This window comes from Theropithecus gelada, chromosome 3, assembly GCF_003255815.1.
Source record: "Theropithecus gelada isolate Dixy chromosome 3, Tgel_1.0, whole genome shotgun sequence".
NCBI lineage: Eukaryota > Metazoa > Chordata > Mammalia > Primates > Cercopithecidae > Theropithecus > Theropithecus gelada.
In genome coordinates, this window is record NC_037670.1 from 115,476,286 (window position 1) to 115,494,442 (window position 18,157).

At 39.3% G+C, this 18,157-nt stretch overlaps 1 pseudogene; it reads left to right on the forward strand.

Moving 5' to 3' along the window:
* The first annotated feature begins 1,519 nt into the window (after window positions 1-1,519).
* On the forward strand, window positions 1,520-3,060 carry LOC112621656 (annotated as a pseudogene).
* The last annotated feature ends 15,097 nt before the right edge of the window (window positions 3,061-18,157 follow it).

Here is an 18,157-nt window from a genome sequence, read left to right on the forward strand (position 1 = left end):
CAGAAAACAGCTTTATTCTTCCCTCCATTCAACTTCAAACAAGCTCATGAACTAATTCCTTGGCTACATCTGCCACAAGTTTCAGGCAGTTCCTCTCAATTTTCTAGGCCCTTTTGATCACAAACAGTCTCAATATGGTCCACCACAATTTATATACCTTCACTTTCCTTGTTCTATTCCCATGCCCCAGACAGGGAACTCATAAAGCTTGTGCCTGCAATGAGGGTGAGAGCTTTTTTGCTCCTCTATTCCTCATTCAACTTTTTCCCCATTCCTGGCTATTCTGACTGACACCTTGAGGGACAGTACTGGGAGAAAAGGTAATTAGAGATAAACAAAGCGTGTCACAGGGCTGATAGAAGAGTCCCTATTTCTGGATGCAATGAATACACAAGTACTCTTTTGTTTCAACTCACTTCTCCTTTGAAAAGCACTTTTGTGTTCTGTTATTTTGTTTTTTAGATTTTCTCCACTAGAACCTTCGATTGCAGTTCCCAGGACACATTCCATGCAATTCCCTCATGGAAGGCGACAGATAACACACAGTTACCTTTTTGCAGAAAAATCCTCTCTCTCTGGTCTCTTCCACTCCACACATTTAAAAGGTGGAAGTGGGAGCTCACAAATGCTAGCAGCAGTAGGTTTCCAGTCTGCTGGCATGCTCAGTGCAGGGAGCCCTGCAGGATCCAAAGCAGGTGTTTGACCCCTATCAAGTCATTCTCAATTTGCACTGAAATTAAGGTTTAAAAAAGTTTCATTTTTACAGTCTTTTAAGACTAGCTTTGTCAACTCATACTTTTATTTTAAAAAAATCATCAAATACTCATAAAGCCCGTAGGCTATTTTTTAAATCTGAGATTATTAATTAAAAGCCCTCTCTTATCTTTCCTGATCAGTCATTCTCGTCTATTTCCTCTACTTAGCTAATCCAAAAATTATTTGCTCCCCTAAATGTAATGATTGTTTTCTAAATATTTATTTTATTTCATCACCATCCTCCACCCTACTCTCTACCCTGTCAGGATTCCTTATTGTAGACAACTGAAACTGAATGCAGTTAATTCACACAGAAAAAGAATGAATTCGAAGGATATTGGAGAATTTACAGAATCAACTAGAAAGCTGGAGAACTGTATTTGGAAGGAAATTAAAAGAGGAAGAAAGCTCAGATCCTTTTCTAACCATGATCTGTTGAAGAGGCCCCCAACTTCATCAAGCGCTCATCATTATACCATCGGGCTCTCAACTGCTCTTCAGCTACAGCAAACCATCTCCCTGGCCTGTCTGTTGGCTTTGCTTCCACAAGATTTAAAGTCACAGGCAGGGACATGCTCACAACTCAAAAACCATGAGGCAAGGGAAAGTGACTTAGCATCAGATGTAAGTCAAATTTGACATGGTCTTTGGGCTGCACTGAGGTGTACGTTTTAGGTCAGCTACCTCTCAGCTGCTGAGGCCTCTGTTGCCTCCCATGGAAACCTGGGCCCCCTTTGAAGCTTTCTCCCTTTGTCTCATATTCATGCCCACCAATGAGAATGCTAATACACCAACTGCCGGACTTAACAGATTCAAGAACAAAGAAAAGACAGTACAGAAATGAGGCATCACAGAATAGAAGTCAATGTGGAGCTGAGGAAAGCTAAGAAGGAGAAATGTAAGCTTATTTCCTGATGATGCTACTTCTCCACTGCACAAGAACTGCAACAACCAGCATAATGTAAATTGATCTGTTGATGACACCGTCCAAGGTATAAATAACAACAATGTGGGAAAGTCAGCTGTAAGCTACTCAAGCTGCCAGGAAACTACCTTCTAGAGAAAACCAGTCCCCCATAGACAATATAATCCAGGCTGGTTTGATTCCAACATTTCTGTCCTTCTTGGGAAGAATGGATTGCAGTCCCGTTCAGTTTGAATCTGCTTGGGTACTCACCAACATCGCTTCTGGGGCATCAGAACAGACCAAGGCTGTGGTAGACGGAGGTGCCATCCCAGCATTCATTTCTCTGTTGGCATTTCCCCATGTTCACATCAGTGAACAAGCTATATGGGCTCTAGGAGACATTGCAGGTGATGGTTCCGTTTTCCGAGACTTGGTTATCAACTGTGGTGCAGTTGACCCACTGTTGGCTCTTCTTGCAGTTCCTGATACGTCATCTTTAGCATGCAGTTACTTACATAATCTTACTTGGACATTTTCAAACCTTTGCCACAACAAGAATACTCACACCCCCTTTAGATTCTGTTGAGCAAATTCTTCCTACCTTAGTTTGATTCCTGTGTCATGATGATCCAGAAATATTAGCAGATATCTTCTGGGTTATTCCCTACCTTTCTGATGGTCCAAATGAATGAATTCACATGGTCATGAAAACAGGAGTTTTGCCCCAACTTGTGAAGTCTCTAGGAGCTTCTGAATTGCTATTTGTGACTCCAGCACTAAGAGCCATTGGTAATATTGTCACTGGTAAAGATGAACAGACTCAAGTTGTGATCAATGCAGGAGCGCTCACCATCTTTCCCAGGCTGCTAATCAACTCCAAAACTAACAGTCAAACATCACAGCTGGCCACCAGGACCAGATACAGCAAGTTGTATCATGGATTAGTTTCATTCTTCGTCAATGTTCTCTCTAAGGCAGATTTTAAGACAAAAAAGGAATCTGCAGGGGCTGTGACCAACTATTCCAGCGGTGGAACAGTTGAACAGATGGTATACCTCATTCATTGGGGCACAATAAAACCACTGATGAACCTCTTAACAGCAAGAGATAGCAAGATTATTCTGGTTATCCTGGATGCCATTTCAAATATCTTTCAGGCTGTTGAGAAACTAGGTGAAACCGAGAAACCTAGTATGAGTAAAGAATGTGGAGGCTTGGAAAAAATTGAAGCTCCACAAAACCGTGAAAATGAGTCTGTGTGTAAGGCTTTGTTAAGCTTAATTTGAGAAGTATTTCCTGGTATAGGAAGAGGAAGATCAGTTGTTGGGCCAGAAACTACCTCTGAAGGCTGTACCTTCCAAGTTCAGGAGGGGACTCCTGGGACCTTTAACATTTAGATCATGTAACTGAGGCATAAAGTTGCATACTATGTTTGCTATAGTTTAAAGTTGTGCATTATGTTTGCTATAAAGTTGTGCACTATGTTTGCTATAGTTTAAAGTTGTATACTATGTTTGCTACAGTTTAAAGTTGTCCACTATGTTTGCTATAGTTTAAAGTTGTGCACTATGTTTGCTATAAAGTTGTGCACTATGTTTGCTATAGTTTAAAGTTGTGCACTGTGTTTGCTATAGTTTAAAGTCGTGTACTATGTTTGGAATAGCTTGTTTTACTGTTTCTCTACTAAGAACTCTTTTTAAATAGGGTTTGTTATTATACCACTTTTTATGCTGAAACTATACTTGAACAGTTCCAAATTGTACATACTGTATGACGCTTGTATTCTGAATGGTTTTCTTATTTCTATATAGAATTTCATATCTCACAGTGTCCTATAAATAAAGATTAAAGTCCTCCCTTTACTTCAAAAAAAAGAAAGAAGTCAAATTTATGATGTTTTGTACATAATAAGACTGTTTACAAAAAAATCCTAAGAGAATATATTTAAAATGATTAGACTTCATGGAAAATATCTGCAAAATGATTGGGAACAAGAATTTTATGCAAAAAGTCAGTGTCTTCCACATACAAAAACAAAGAGAAAATATGAGAAATTAATTATTTAAACAACAAGGACAAACATACTGAAATACCTAAATTAAAGTTAAATACAGACCCGTATAAAAAAACTACAATTAAATTCAGATATGTAACCAAATAATTTAATAAATTAAGACACTCAATATTCTTTAATGAAAAGCCTATTTTAAAGGAGCTCTTTTTTTTTTTTTTTTTTTTTAACCTCACTTATAATCCTGGGTGGATTTGGATTAATATTTGTAATCACATGCCTTACTAAATACTGGGAATTCAGTATGTGAATTAAATTTTGTTAATTTGATTGAGTCTACTCATGTTTTGGAGCGGGGTAGTATTTAGTGGTTCTGTGTGTGTCTGTGTGTGTGCTCTGAAAATGGTTTGCAGTCAGTTTATAGAGATATAGATTAGCTTATACAGAGTCTATATAGAGATATATTGAATTTTAGATACTTACTATACTTAACTCTAAACATAAAATAATTAATCAGAAAAAATACCTAAGCGCATAGTAATACCTAAGCTCATGGCATCCATATTTGTACCCAAATATGTGTTCATATTTTAAATCTGAACTAGCACTAAAAATTATGTTACATTAGCCTAATTCCAACCTGTCCTTATTAAATATCTTATTCATTGATGCACTCCATTATATTTCTGTCTAATTTAAAAACTAGATTGTTAGATTATGTTTACTTTTTTGTATCATTTTGTTCTGCTATTAGAGGTTGAGCAGTTGATAAAATAGGTTAAGATGGCCCAATCTCAACTGGAAGAACCTCATGACTAATAATCAGCTTATACCCCTAACACAATGCCATAATTGATCAAGATTTGAGGAGGGCAGAGAATTAAGGCATAAATTTAAAAAGTTGAGAACAATTAAGGAACTTTTGTCAAACTGCTGGCAAACAAGGGGTATACAGTGGATGCCCAGATTATTTTTTACTTACTTTTCATTTCCAGAATTATTTGCTGCTAATTCTAATCAGAAATAGCTGTCGCTAAAGAATATCAGACTGCCAAAATCCCCATGTAACCATATGAAACTTTCAGATCCTGCCTGATATCACTATTACTGTCCTAAAATGCTTTCGCTACATCTCCAAATCCTCACATATTGTCTGCTTGCTCTAGAGCCATCTTGACCCTAAATAACCCCACACTGCGTGCAACCCATTGTGCCCCAATCCCTGTGTTCTCTCAAGAATATGTCGATGTGCCTTCATTATTCATTTCATCCTGGTAAAGTGAGGGGTGGGTTTGCTTACAAAAACAAAACAAAGAACAACAACGAAAAAAGTCTGGAGTGTGTTTTAGTTAGAAAGTTCCCCTTTAGATACAGGTACAGTCAAATGGATCCATTGGTTACTTATATCCTTTTTGGTGATCTCTACTGACTGAAAAGATATTTTTGGTTCACTGAGAATGTTTAAGTTCCCGTAGTCAAATTGCCTTCATTCCCAGTGTTACATGGCAGCCTCATAAGTAGTTCCTGGTGTGGAAGGGATGTTTCCCAACACACTCATTCAGGAGGATAAGACATCCATTCATTCATGCAACAAATATTTATTGAACGAGTACTGTGTGCCAAACACTGGGTATTTGGTGGTGAGTTAAAAAGGACAAAACTCCATGTTTTCATAGATTTTTACACCCTGGTAGGGGGAAACAGATAATAAACAAAATAAATAGATAAGCCACTTTCTGGATCTATGTCAGACTATTTCAGCGACATTGTTCCTTGAGGACACAAAGATTACAGTGTCCACTGACTTCTGGCTGGTCAAGATCTTATTCCTAGGAATTTTCTCTACTACTTTTCCTTCTTGCTGGGTATAGCTGCTCCAGGGTTTTTTTTGCTACTACACACAATTCCAGAAATGTCTACAATTTAATGAGTTTCTGCTAAAAACAGTCCTACCCCCAGCAAGGCCCATTAAACACACAAGAGGTACAATGATTGGAAAAGAAACACTGTTTATTTTATTTCAAGAAGAAGTAAGGTGAGAATGTATAATATTTATGAAATGTTTATGATGTCATCCAAAACTATCATAAACTATAATAAATACAGCAGCTGTTTCTTCCACCATTTCACTGCTCAACTGTTTTAACGGGCAATTCAGGTTTTAATATTTTCACTCTTTACCTTTTTATGACGCCAATTGGCCTAGTAATACACTAATCAATCTTCATGAAAAATCTCATTACATAGCCAGTTAAATACAATAAATCATATGTTCAAGATGTAAAAAGATAACACACATTACTGAAACAACTTTATCAGAAATGAAAGATGAAACTTTATTGGGCACTGTGAATCTGGCGGGTGTGAAGACTCTAAGCTCTGAGCTCAAAAGCTAAATTTTTAATTTGGCTCTTTTTGAAGTGATGGAGTTTCTGTCTGTTTTAACACTTCTGGTGTGAAGATAAGTTTTGCAGAATGAGAGATAAGTTAGCATGCTTTCAAAGTATTTGTACTTTGTCTTTTTGATAAGTGTCTTTTGAGAACAATAAAGAGATTTATTTCTGTCAAATACTAGTGAAAATATTATGAGTGTTCTCAACTGCTTTGGTATGTTATCAAAAGCATGGTATATATGTGGCAGTTGAAGTCTGAAAGATGGGATACTAGATAAAGTTTGGCAAGCAACAGAGAGAGTAGAGCAGGGAGGGGAGAAGAAGAGAGGTAATAAATCTTCCATTTGTCTTTTTCTAATGGACTATATATTAAGAAAAATCAAACCAATCATATCTGTAAGAGAATGTCAATTAACAAATTCATTGATTATGGTACTTTTTATAGTTCTCTGAACGGCAACCACTTTTTAGAATATAATTCTGTATCATAATCAGTGAGTTTGCTAATAGACATTCTCTTACAGATATGGTTAGTTTGCTTTACTGAAAATGCTGGCTTTTTATAAAATGTAAATTTACCCTTATAGCTAAATTAAACACTTACTGACTTATAATAGAGAAACTGGTAATGACCATTTGCCTATTTAGGAGTTGAAAATAGAAAGGTTACATGTCATTCAAAACAAAAGATTTGTTCATATTTGTTTCTCTCTCTTTTTCTTGAGTATTAACCTTCAAAACACAATGACACTTTATCTAAGTCAGCACTCTCCACACTGTTTTCCATGACTGCTTGCTCTTGGCCTACATAAGTAGAAGAACTGAGTGGATGGGTTTCTAACTCTTTAGAGCTATTTAACAGAGCAATTTAATACCTGTTTAATAAAAAATAGGAGCTATTAAACTTTATGAATTTCATTTTTTCTAGTTATTTATTCTCACTGTAATTTACAAATGTATTTGTCTGCAACATAAGGAAGTTTTTCTTTTTTTAAAATGCTCCTTCACCAAAGATAGAAAACAAAATAAAAGACAGTAGGTATGGGGAAATGGAGGTTCACTTTGTTTTCTTTTACTTATAAATGAAAAGTTTTTACAAAAATTCTACCATAGAGGTTAAGACAATTTCTTAGAGGATCTTTTCTTCCTTTTATTTCCTTTTCTTTCCCCTTTTGCTTTCAAGTGTAAGTAATTTGCTCTAGCATTGATTTCATTGGGTCAAATACATGGCTTCCAAGGTCTTCTGCGAAGCAATTTTTTTCTACTTTACTTCATTTGTTCATTATTTCAACAACTTCCCTTTAAACTTTTGACATATGCACGTATTTAACAGCATATTTAATGCATATTTTAACCTTAACTAGAGCCGATTTCATATCCTTGGTAATACAGTAGTAATTGGTTGCTTATCTCTCTTTTTCATTCCCGCCATAGATTTATCCATACTCAATGAGTGTCGGTTGCAGAATGTAGCCTTTGTCAAGCTTTCTTTTCATAGGCTTTCAGTGGTTTAGAATTAGAAATAATGGAAAAATTCTTGCAATCACAAAACTGTACTGTCCCTCTGCTATCACATCAACTTAATGACAGAAGCAAATAGTTATGTATGTTTAGGTTTCTCTACTTCATCACTCTGTGCATTGCCACAGCTGTCTATGGATGATAAGGATATGCAAAAATACTCAAGGAGCAAAGAAAAAGAATATGTAAGGAAAGCTCTCTATTTTCAATCCCATGAAATAATCCAGTTCTTAATCTTAAGAACAAATTCCTGTTGTAGTGTTGACAACTGGAAGTTAGATTTCTAACAAACTAGAAAAATACCCTCAAACAACAGCTTCTGACATACGGAAACTTAGTTAAAAATCTGATTATAGCTTTTTTTCTATTGTGTTTAAAACTGTTATAGGTTAGTGTATTAGCCTATTTTCACACTGCTGATAAAGACATATCCGAGACTGGGAAGAAAAAGAGGTTTAATTGGACTTACAGTTACACATGGCTAGGGAGGCCTCAGGAACATAGTGGGAGGCAAAAGGCACTTCTTATATGGTGGCAGCAAGAGAAATAAGAGAGAAGCAAAAGCAGAAACCCCTGATAAACCCATCAGATCTCATGAGACTTACTCACTATCACAAGAATAGCATGGCAAAGATGGGCTCCCATGATTCAATTACCTCCCCCAGGGTCCTTCCCACAACACGTAGTAATTCTGGGAGATAAAATTCAAGTCAAGATTTGGGTGAGGACACAGCCAAACCATATCATTCCACCCCTGCCCCTCCAAATCTCATTTTAAAACCAATCATGAATTCCCCACAGTTCCCCAAAGTCTTAACTCTTTCAGCATTAATCCAAAAGTCCACAATCCAAAGTTTTATCTGAGACAAGGCAAGTCCCTTCCTCCTATGAGCCTGTAAAATTGAAAGAAAGCTGGTTACTTCCTAGATACAATAGGGGTACAGGTATTGGGTAAATACAGCCATTCCAAATGGGAGAAATTGGCCAAAACAAAGGGGTTACAGGGCCCACGCCAGTTCGAAATCCAGTGAGGCAGTCAAATTTTAAAGCTCCAAAATTATCTCCTTTGACTCCAGGTCTCACATCTAGGCCATGCTGTTATAAAAGGTAGAATCCCACCATCTTGGGCAGCTCTGTCCCTGTGGCTTTGTAGGGTACAGCCTCCCTCCTGGCTGCTTTCACAGGCTGGTATTGAGTGTCTGTGGCTTTTCCAGGCATATGGTGCAAGCTACCAGTGGATCTACCATTCTGGGTTCTGGAGGACGGTGGCCCTCTTCTCACAGCTCCACCAGGCAGTCCCCCAGTAGGGACTCTGTGTGGGGGCTCCAACCCCATATTTCCCTTCTGCACTACCCTAGCAGAAGTTCTCTATGAGGGCCCTGCCCCTGCAGCAAACTCTTGTCTTGGAATCCAGGCATTTCCATACATCTTCTGAAATCTAGGCAGAGGTTCCCAAACCTCAATCCTTGACTTCTGTATACCTGTAGGCTCAATATTGCATGGAAGCTGCCAAGGCATGGGGCTTCCACCTTCTGAAGCCACAGCCTGAGCTGTACATTGGCCCCTTTCAGCCATGGCTGGAGTGGCTGTGACACAGGGCACCAGGTTCCTAGACTGTGCACAGCACAGGGACCCAGGGCCCTGCCCACGAAACCACATTTTCCTCCTAGGTCTCTGGGTCTGTGATGGGAGGGGCTTCTGTGAAGGTCTCTGCTATGGCCTGGAGACATTTTCCCCCATGGTCTTGGGATGTAACATTAGGCTTCTTGCAACTTATGCAAATTTCTGTTGCCAGCTTGAATTTCTTCTCAAAAAATGTTTTTTTTCTTTTCTACAGAATCATCAGGCTGAAAATTTTCTGAGCTTTTATGCTGTTTCCCTTTTAAAACTGAATGCTTTTAACAGCACCAAAGTCACCTTTTGAATGCTTTGCTGCTTAGAAATTTCTTCCACCAGATACCTTAAATCATCTCTCTCAAGTTCAAAGTTCCATAAATCTCTAGGGCAGGGGCAAAATGCCACCAGTCTCATTGATTAAACGTAACAAGAGTCACCTTTGCTCCAACTCCCAATAAGTTCCTTATCTTCATCTGAGACCACCTCAGCCTGGACCTTATTGTTCATCTCACTATCAGCATTTATTTCAAAGCCATTCAACAAGTCTCTGGGAGGTTCCAAACTTTTCCACATTTTCCTGTCTTCTTCTGAGGCCTCCAAACTGTTCCAATTTCTGCCTGTTACCCAGTTCTAAAGTTACTTCTACATTTCGGGGTATCTTTTCAGCAATCCTCCACTCTACTGGTACCAATTTACTATATTACTTTGTTTTCACGCTCCCTAAAGACATACCCAAGGCTAGGAAGAAAAAGAGGTTTAGTAGGACTTACAGTTCCACATAGCTGAGGATGCCTCAGAATCATGGTGGGAGGCAAAAAATACTTCTTATATGGTGGCAGCAAGAGAAAATGAGAGAGAAGCAAACGCAGTAACCCCTGATAAACCCATCAGATCTTGTGAGACTTATTGACTGTCACGAGACTAGCATCGGAAAGATTGGCTCCCATGCTTCAATTACCTCCACTTGGATCCCTCTCACAACACATAATTCTGGGAGATACAATTTAAGTTGAGATTTGAGTGGGGACACAGCCAAACCATATCAGTTAACTTTACCCTTGAGCAGAGAAAGAAACTGTCTCTGAGATATAAATTAAAGAGGCTCCTAAAAGGCAATTCTTGAAATGTATTCAAAAGCCAAGATAAATTGATAGAGGTGAAGATAGATGAAAAGATGTGTGATTAAGCAAATATAGCAAATATTAATCGTAGAATTTAGGTAGTGGGACTATGGGCGTTCACCATACAATCTTTTCAACTTTTTTGCATGTCTGAAACCTTTTCACAATAAACGATTTGGTAGGAAAAAGGCAATTTTTCCTCCCTGGGCCCAAAAGTATCTCCGTGGGCCCAAATGTGTCTCCCCAAAGTTCTGTCAAGCCCTCTGAAATGCCCCATTAAATACTATAAAGTCTTGTTAGATTATTTCACAGTATCTTTCTTTTGAAATGCTAACTCAGACAGGATATAAAAAAATATTGTTAGAAGAAAACTTATGATTAATCAATTATATAGATGATATTGGTATTATTTCATTTAATTCTTCAGAGAACTTTTTAAAATTACGCATACTTTTTGGTGTCAAGATCACATTTTTAGTAACAGTAGCTCCTTGGGTCCTATAATTTAACAGAAATCACAACACCATAGGTTTTACTAATGTGTTAATGACTTTGGGGCAATGGGAGCAAAGAAATGAAAAGAAAGCTCCCAAGTAAACATTCTGAATAATCATTTAAGAAAGAGAATAATACCTTCCTCATTTTTCCATCATAATCCAATTATTTACCTTGTTAGAGAATACCTTAGGAGACCCTGTCCTGTGTTCTGGTGAGCTTCAGCATTTTAGTTTTTGTTTGTTTGTTTTTGTTTTGTTAGAGACAGAGCCTCGCTCTGTTGTCCAGGCTGGAGTGCAGTGGTGCAATCTCAGCTCACTGCAATCTCCATCTCCCCGGTTCAAGCAATTCTCCTGCCTTAGCCTCTCAAGTGGCTGGGTCTACAGGAGCACGCCACCAAGTCTGGTTAATGCTTGCATTTTCAGTAAAGACAGGGTTTCATCATGTGGCCAAGCTGGTTTCAAACTCCTGACCTCAAGCAATTCACCTGCCTCAGCCTCCCAAAGTGCTGGGATTACAGGCATGAGGCACTGTGCCTGGCATCTCAGCATTTTGAAACATTTGACTCAATATCTTGGTACTGGGTAATCATAGTAAAGCCAAATATAAATTCTTTTTTTTTTTTTTTTTTTTTTGAGATGGAGTCTTGCTCTGTCGCCCAGGCTGGAGTGCAGTGGTGCAATCTTGACTCACTGCAAACTCCACCTCCCGGGTTCATGCCATTCTCCTGTCTCAGCCTCCCAAGTAGCTGGAACTACAGGTGCCCACCACCATGCCTGGCTAATTTTTTTGTATTTTTAGTAGAGATGGGGTTTCACAATGTTAGCCAGGATGGTTTCGATCTCCTGACCTCATTATCCGCCTGCCTTGGCCTCCCGTAAAGCCAAATATTAATTCTTAAAATGAAAGAATTACAAACATACAGTCTTTCCTCTATATCTCAAATCATGGAGGACTACAAGTGACTTCAAGTAAAGGAGCAAAAGGAAAAGAAGGATCATTGTTGTGTGACAAAATAACACTTTGGCTTGGGAGATAAAATGCCATATCTTTGGCTTAACCTTGTATAACTGGGGTAGAGAATAGATTCTGAAGTCCACAGCTCTTTGAGTTGGGTATCTAGCAGAGCTCATCCCATTCTAACTGAACATACTCCTTTAAGCTCCTCAATAGATAGCATTATCCAGAAATGTATACAAAAATAAGGAATAGAGTGGTTATGTAACTTGTCCAAAGCTACACAGCTAGAAAGTGGGGGAATGAAGCTCAAACATAGAACTGTTTGACATTAAAAATGTTCTTGTACTCTGCACCAAGTTATGATTTAAACTTAATGTAAGCATGGAGGAGAACAATAGCTTTCACCTGAGAAGGGAATAATACTGGTGTGCACAACAGTACCTAGAGATAGCATCAAGACACTCCATGGTTAGAGTATCAAGAGAGCCTGAAGCACAATAAAAGATAAAGCATCAGAAGCAGTGAAAAGTACATAGAAAGGAAAATAGGAAGGCATCAATAGTAACTTCACCTTTTCCCATTTTGTTAACTCTATGCGTTATTTCAGTGATGTCCATAACAATACCATATAGTGTGGTTTTCCCAGGATAGTTTATACCTATTGTCCTCCATAATTATTAGCAAAATTTTTTTGTTTAGATTATAATTTATATATCCACTCTATTTAGACTGGAAAGATGTGTATTAGCAAATTATTCATTAGAGAAAAAAATGTATCTTATGAGAAGGATCCCTTTTAAGTTGGGTGTAATCATAATTAAATGGTAACCAAAAATATTTTGTGCAGCTATCATTTAAGTAACTCTGTAACTCATTGGCTTCTACTTTTTAGTAAATCAATCCAACTAGGATGACTGTTTTATGAAGAATCCTTGAGTTTATAGAAATATTGTTATTCTCATTTCAGAAAGTGGTCTCTCTGGTCTGGGCATATTGCCCACATTCACAGGTAATGAATTGTTCTCCATCTATCACACTTACCTGATTATTTAAATGGCAATTCTATGTTCAGTATAAATTTTCACTTGTACTTTCAAATATGAAATAAAGCCTGTTTAGAGAACGGAAACTACCAACTCTGACTCTTAAAGTATAGTCCCCAACTTACCTTGTATTTATATCTTAATTTATATATGTGGTAAAATAAATGGTGACAATGTTTTTTAAATGAAATGGGCTAAAATATATTTAACTGCCTGCAAAAGCTACATAAAATTTCTAAGTTTGTTTAAATGTTATATAGTTACGGTTTATAATAAGTCATACTTTGTCAAACTGCTACACAAAAATATGTTATCTACATCATGCCAAAGGAGCCTTTGGGCGGAGTTCAAAGTAAATTCTGATTGTGCATGTCAAGTCAATGATAAACCTGAGAGGAAATTGGGAAATATAGGTGCATATCTCCCTAAGAGATCTCTGTAAGAACTGGAGTGTCTCCTGTCAACATCAGATCACTAATTAACTATACCACCTTGGACACATCATCTCACTTCACTAGAGCTGTTCATTCATTTACAGAATCAAGGTTTGTGGTTTAAGGCTTTTCTAGCTGTAAAATTCTAGAAAAAAATAACATTTTGACCACAGTTTGAAAACAAATTCACTATTCTATGTTAAGCTTTTTGAATCCTGAATAAGAGAAATCAGTATGACTGTAGGACATACTGAATGTTTAGTGTGCATCAAACACTGTGCCAGGCACTCTCTTTATGTTGTAGTCTTTGATACCTAAATAACCCTGTGGAGGGCTGAGGAGGGATGATATACCTGAGAACAAGACACTGATACAGGGGTTAAGAAGAAATCACTTAGGCAGGTAGTAAGGGTATGGGAGTCTTTAGTAAGGCTTTCTTTTTAATGAAAAGCAGCCCCAAACCATTTTCTAACAAAGAGCAGCCTGTAAAGTCCAGATGAAGACATAGACAAGCAAGCTGAGAGCTTGCACGGGTGAATGCTGGCAGGAACTAGGGACTAGACATGTTCAAGGTGGCAGCTCCATCTTCCCTCTTTGCCAGCCATATGTACAGTAAGGAGCAGACAAGATGTTGCTGGCCAAGGGGAAACTTCATTTCCATAATAGGATTAGGGTGGAGAGACCAGCCTTTCCCACACACTATGTAAACGTCATACCTGATCAAACCAATCCATGAGCCCTACATAAATCAGACACCACCTCCTCAAATTGGACTATAAAATCTGGCACATGTGCCACCAGCTGGTCTTTTCCACTTTTCAACTCAAAGAACCCTCTCTCTATATATATAGAGAGAGCTGTTTTTCTTTCTCTTTTCTTCTGCCTATTAAACCTCCACTCCTAAACTCCTCATGTGTGTTCGTATCCTAAATTTTCCTGATCAGAGACAACGAACCCTGGGTGTCTACCCCAGAAAATGTAGCCGCTTCATATGGGGGACCTCATCTAGGATACCAAAGTACAACATTCACTGAAACAGTGAGTAGAGGAGTAGACACCAACTTTGTCCTCTCTTTTCAGGGCTGTCAGCCTCTTTTTTAGAAGCAAATCAAATCAATAATGGGCATTCGTTAGCCAGTTAAAAACACAGTTAGCTTGTCTGTCATTCTTAAAGACTTGCATGTGAGGCTTGCTGGGGAGAACATAGAGAATCCTCCAGTACCCACGAGTTCCTGGGCTTATTGGCCATGTTTGAACCAGCTTCCTTTCATGGAGGACATAGCTGTTGCAGGGGGCTGGAAGAGGTTTTGAAGTGACTGAAGATTTCTGGCTGGGGCTACTCCCCAGTGTTATCCAAAGACTTCTGGACCGACCCTAGTCTCCGATCACCCAATGGGGTGTCAGCAACAAGATCTCCAACTTTCTTATCATAATTTCTTCCTTTCCTATCTACAACCACCATATCTCCTATACTCTCTGTGTATGCAATGTGTGGGGTTTTACAGTTCAGGGAAGTAATCTTGTTTGGCAAGATCAGGGAATGTCGTAGTAACCAGGGATATAACTCAAAGGGTGTCTTTGTGATTTTCTAGGAAGAGAGGGTCTCCCCTCCCACAGTGTCACTCTCTGCCCTTGGTCTGGAGAGCACATGGCATTTCAAGGTCAACAGCACCACCTAGTGGAATAGGGATCCTCTCCATAAGGCACATTGTAGGTCCTTTACCAAAACACTCTAGCTTCCCTATTCTCCTCGTGTTTGCACTTCTCTGCTAGAAATCAGACTTCATGTTGCTTCTGTAAACAGGAAAATTCTGCCTTCAACAACTAGGAGTAAAATATCCTCCGAAGCCAAATTTTAGTCTCGATACTGTCCCCTCACCAGGAAAATAGTCATTTAGTCCCTATGTTCTTTTAAGGCACCTATTCTGCCTCCAATTAGAATAGTACTTAATTAGTAAGGGAATTTAATTAGTAAGAGGAATAAAATCACATGGATGACTATGACTAATCCCAATCTCTTAGTTCTTCTGCTTCCATAGCTGGAGGTCATGCCTGCAACCATGGGCAGCACATTCAACAATGTACCAGTACCCAGAAACCATGGAGAAAAAAACAGCATGGGGGACACCCCCACTGTCTTCCCATTCACCCTGGGTCACAGTGAAAGGAAGGAGACTAAAGGGATGCCTTTTTCTCACTTCTCTTTCTAAATGGGTAACAGACCATCTTCAGCTTGCACCCCTCTGGAGTGCATTCTGAAACACAAGGACTCTTTGACCCTGAGACTTTAAACAAAAAGTAGTTCATTTTCTTTTGCACAAGGGCATGGCCTTCTTATGCTCTTGAACCAGCCTGGCCTTTGGAAGGGAGCCTTAATTTTAATATTATCCAACAATTAGATCTTTTCTGCAGACAGGAGGAAAATGGTCAAAGGTAACTTACGCACAGGCTTTCTTTACCCTGCGAGACAACCCAGACCTTTGCAAGCACTGCACAATCAACCCAGCCCTTTTAGCAATCATATCTGACTGGACCAAATTGAATGATTCCTCAAGACTAGACAAGCAACTTCCGGGGAAACCATCTGAGGCAGCTATTGGGTATCCCAGCCCTTCCACTTCCCCTTATCTCGGGCCACTTCCAACCACACCACCAGCTCTTCTACCTCCACCATCTCCAAAATTTCCCACCCCCCCCCCAACCTTCTCTCTTACCCCTACCTGAAATGCACAATGGAGGTGATGTCACTAGGGTTGAAGTTCCTTTCTCATTTCAGGACATTGGGCAAATAAAGGGAGACTTAGGCTAATTTCCTGATGACCCTAATAAATATGTAGAAGCCTTCCAAAATTTAATTCAGGTATTTGACCTCTCATGGAGGGATGTTATGCTGCTCCTAAGCCAAACTCTAACCACAACTGAGAAGCAGGCAGCTCTGAAGGCAGCAGAGAAATTCAGAGATGAGCAATATGTCTCCTATAGTAGGTCTGAAAGGAAAAGAAAAAATAGGGAAGGGAAACACCATTCCAATAGAAGCAGTTCCTCTTGACAATCCTAATTGGAATCCCACTGGTGCTACAGATGAATGGAAAAGAAAACATTTTTTAATGTACATATAGGAGGGCCTATAAAGAACTAGGGCCAAACCCCTTAAATACTCTAAACTGTCCACAAGAAGAGAATCCTGCAGCCTTTATGGAATGACTGAGAGAGGCACTAATAAAGCACACAACCCTATTCCCTGAGTCAGTGGAGGGACAACTCATCCTAAAATACAATTTTATTACACAGGCAGCTCCCGATATTAAAAGGAAACTGCAGAAGCAGGGTATAGGACCAGATAGTACCTTAGAGAACCCTCTGAAGGTGACCACCTCAGTCTTTTATAATAGGGACCAGGAGGAGAACCAGGAGAAAGAGAGGAAGAAAAGGGAAGAACAGAGGCTCTAGTAGCTGCTTTGAAACCTGGCAAAGTCCAGGATCCCAAGGTGCATCCACTATTTGCTATGAGTGTGGCAAGTCAGGGCACTTTAAGAAGGAGTGCCCAGGCAGCAAGAAGAAACCACCATGACCCTGTTCAGCATGTGGCAGGGACCACAGGAATTCAGACTGCCCTTGAAGACGAAGGTCACTGGATTCAGAACCAGTCTCACAGATGGCCCAACAAGACTGATGGGTCCCAGGGTTCAAACCTCTGGCTTCAGTGGCTCAAACTGCCATTACAGCACTGGAGCCTGAGATGATTCTAGAAATTGAAGGAATGAAGGTAGATCTCCTTCTGGACACTGGAGTCAGCCTCTCTCCTTTCCTCTCTAATCCAGGCCTCCCCTCTCTTTATAACACAACCATCAGGGGCTTCTAAAAAAAAAAACTCTAATCTGATATTTTTCTCAACTTCTTAGTTGCAGATGGGGAAACCTAATGTTTACACATGCCTTTTCAATTATGCCAGAAAGCCCCACTCATTTATTAGGTAGAGATGTTTTAGCTTGCATGGGGGCCAGCATCCTTATAGCCCCAGGACAATCACTTTGTCTCCCACTGGTAGAAGCTAATATTAATCCATAAGTGTGGGTAACCCAAAGGAAAATTGGTCAAGCTTTAACCACTAGCCCAGTTCAGATATATCTTAAGGATCCTACTTCTTTTCCTAACCAGGAGCAATATCCCTAAACCCAGAGGCTAGGAAAGGGCTAGAAGCTGTTATTAATAACCTGAAGATGCAGGGTCACCTCAAACCTGTAACAGCCCCTGCAACAACCTAATATTAGGAGTGCAAAAACCCAATGGGGAATAAAGAGTAGTTCAGGACCTCTGCCTCTTTAATGAGGCCAAAGTCCCAATCCATCCAGTAGTACCTAATCTCTATACCTTGCTGACCCAAATACCTGAGGGAACTAAATGGTTTACAGTCCTAGATTTAAAGAATGCCTTCTTCTTTATACCATTACATCCTTACTCTCAATACCTGTTTGCCTTCAAAGATCCTTCTGACTAAACTATCCAGTTAACATGGATGGTGCTGCCTCGGGGATTTTGAGATATCCCTCATTTGTTTGGACAGGCATTATCAAAAGACCTCACCGAGTTTTCCCATCTTCAGGTCAAGATTTTGCAGTACGTGGATGATATACTGCTCTGAACCTCAACTGAGGAAGCTTCTCAGCAAGGCACTGAAGCTCTTTTTAATTTATTAGCTGATAGAGGATATAAGGTTTCAAAATCTAAGGCCCAGCTTTGCAAAACCTCAGTGAAGTATCTGGGTTTAGTGCTGTCCGAAGGGACCGAAGCATTAGGGGAAGAAAGAATTAAGCCCATTTCCTCCTTCCCCCTCCCCAAACCCTCAGGCAACTAAGAGGATTTTTGGGTATTACAGAATTTTGCAGGCTGAGTACAGTG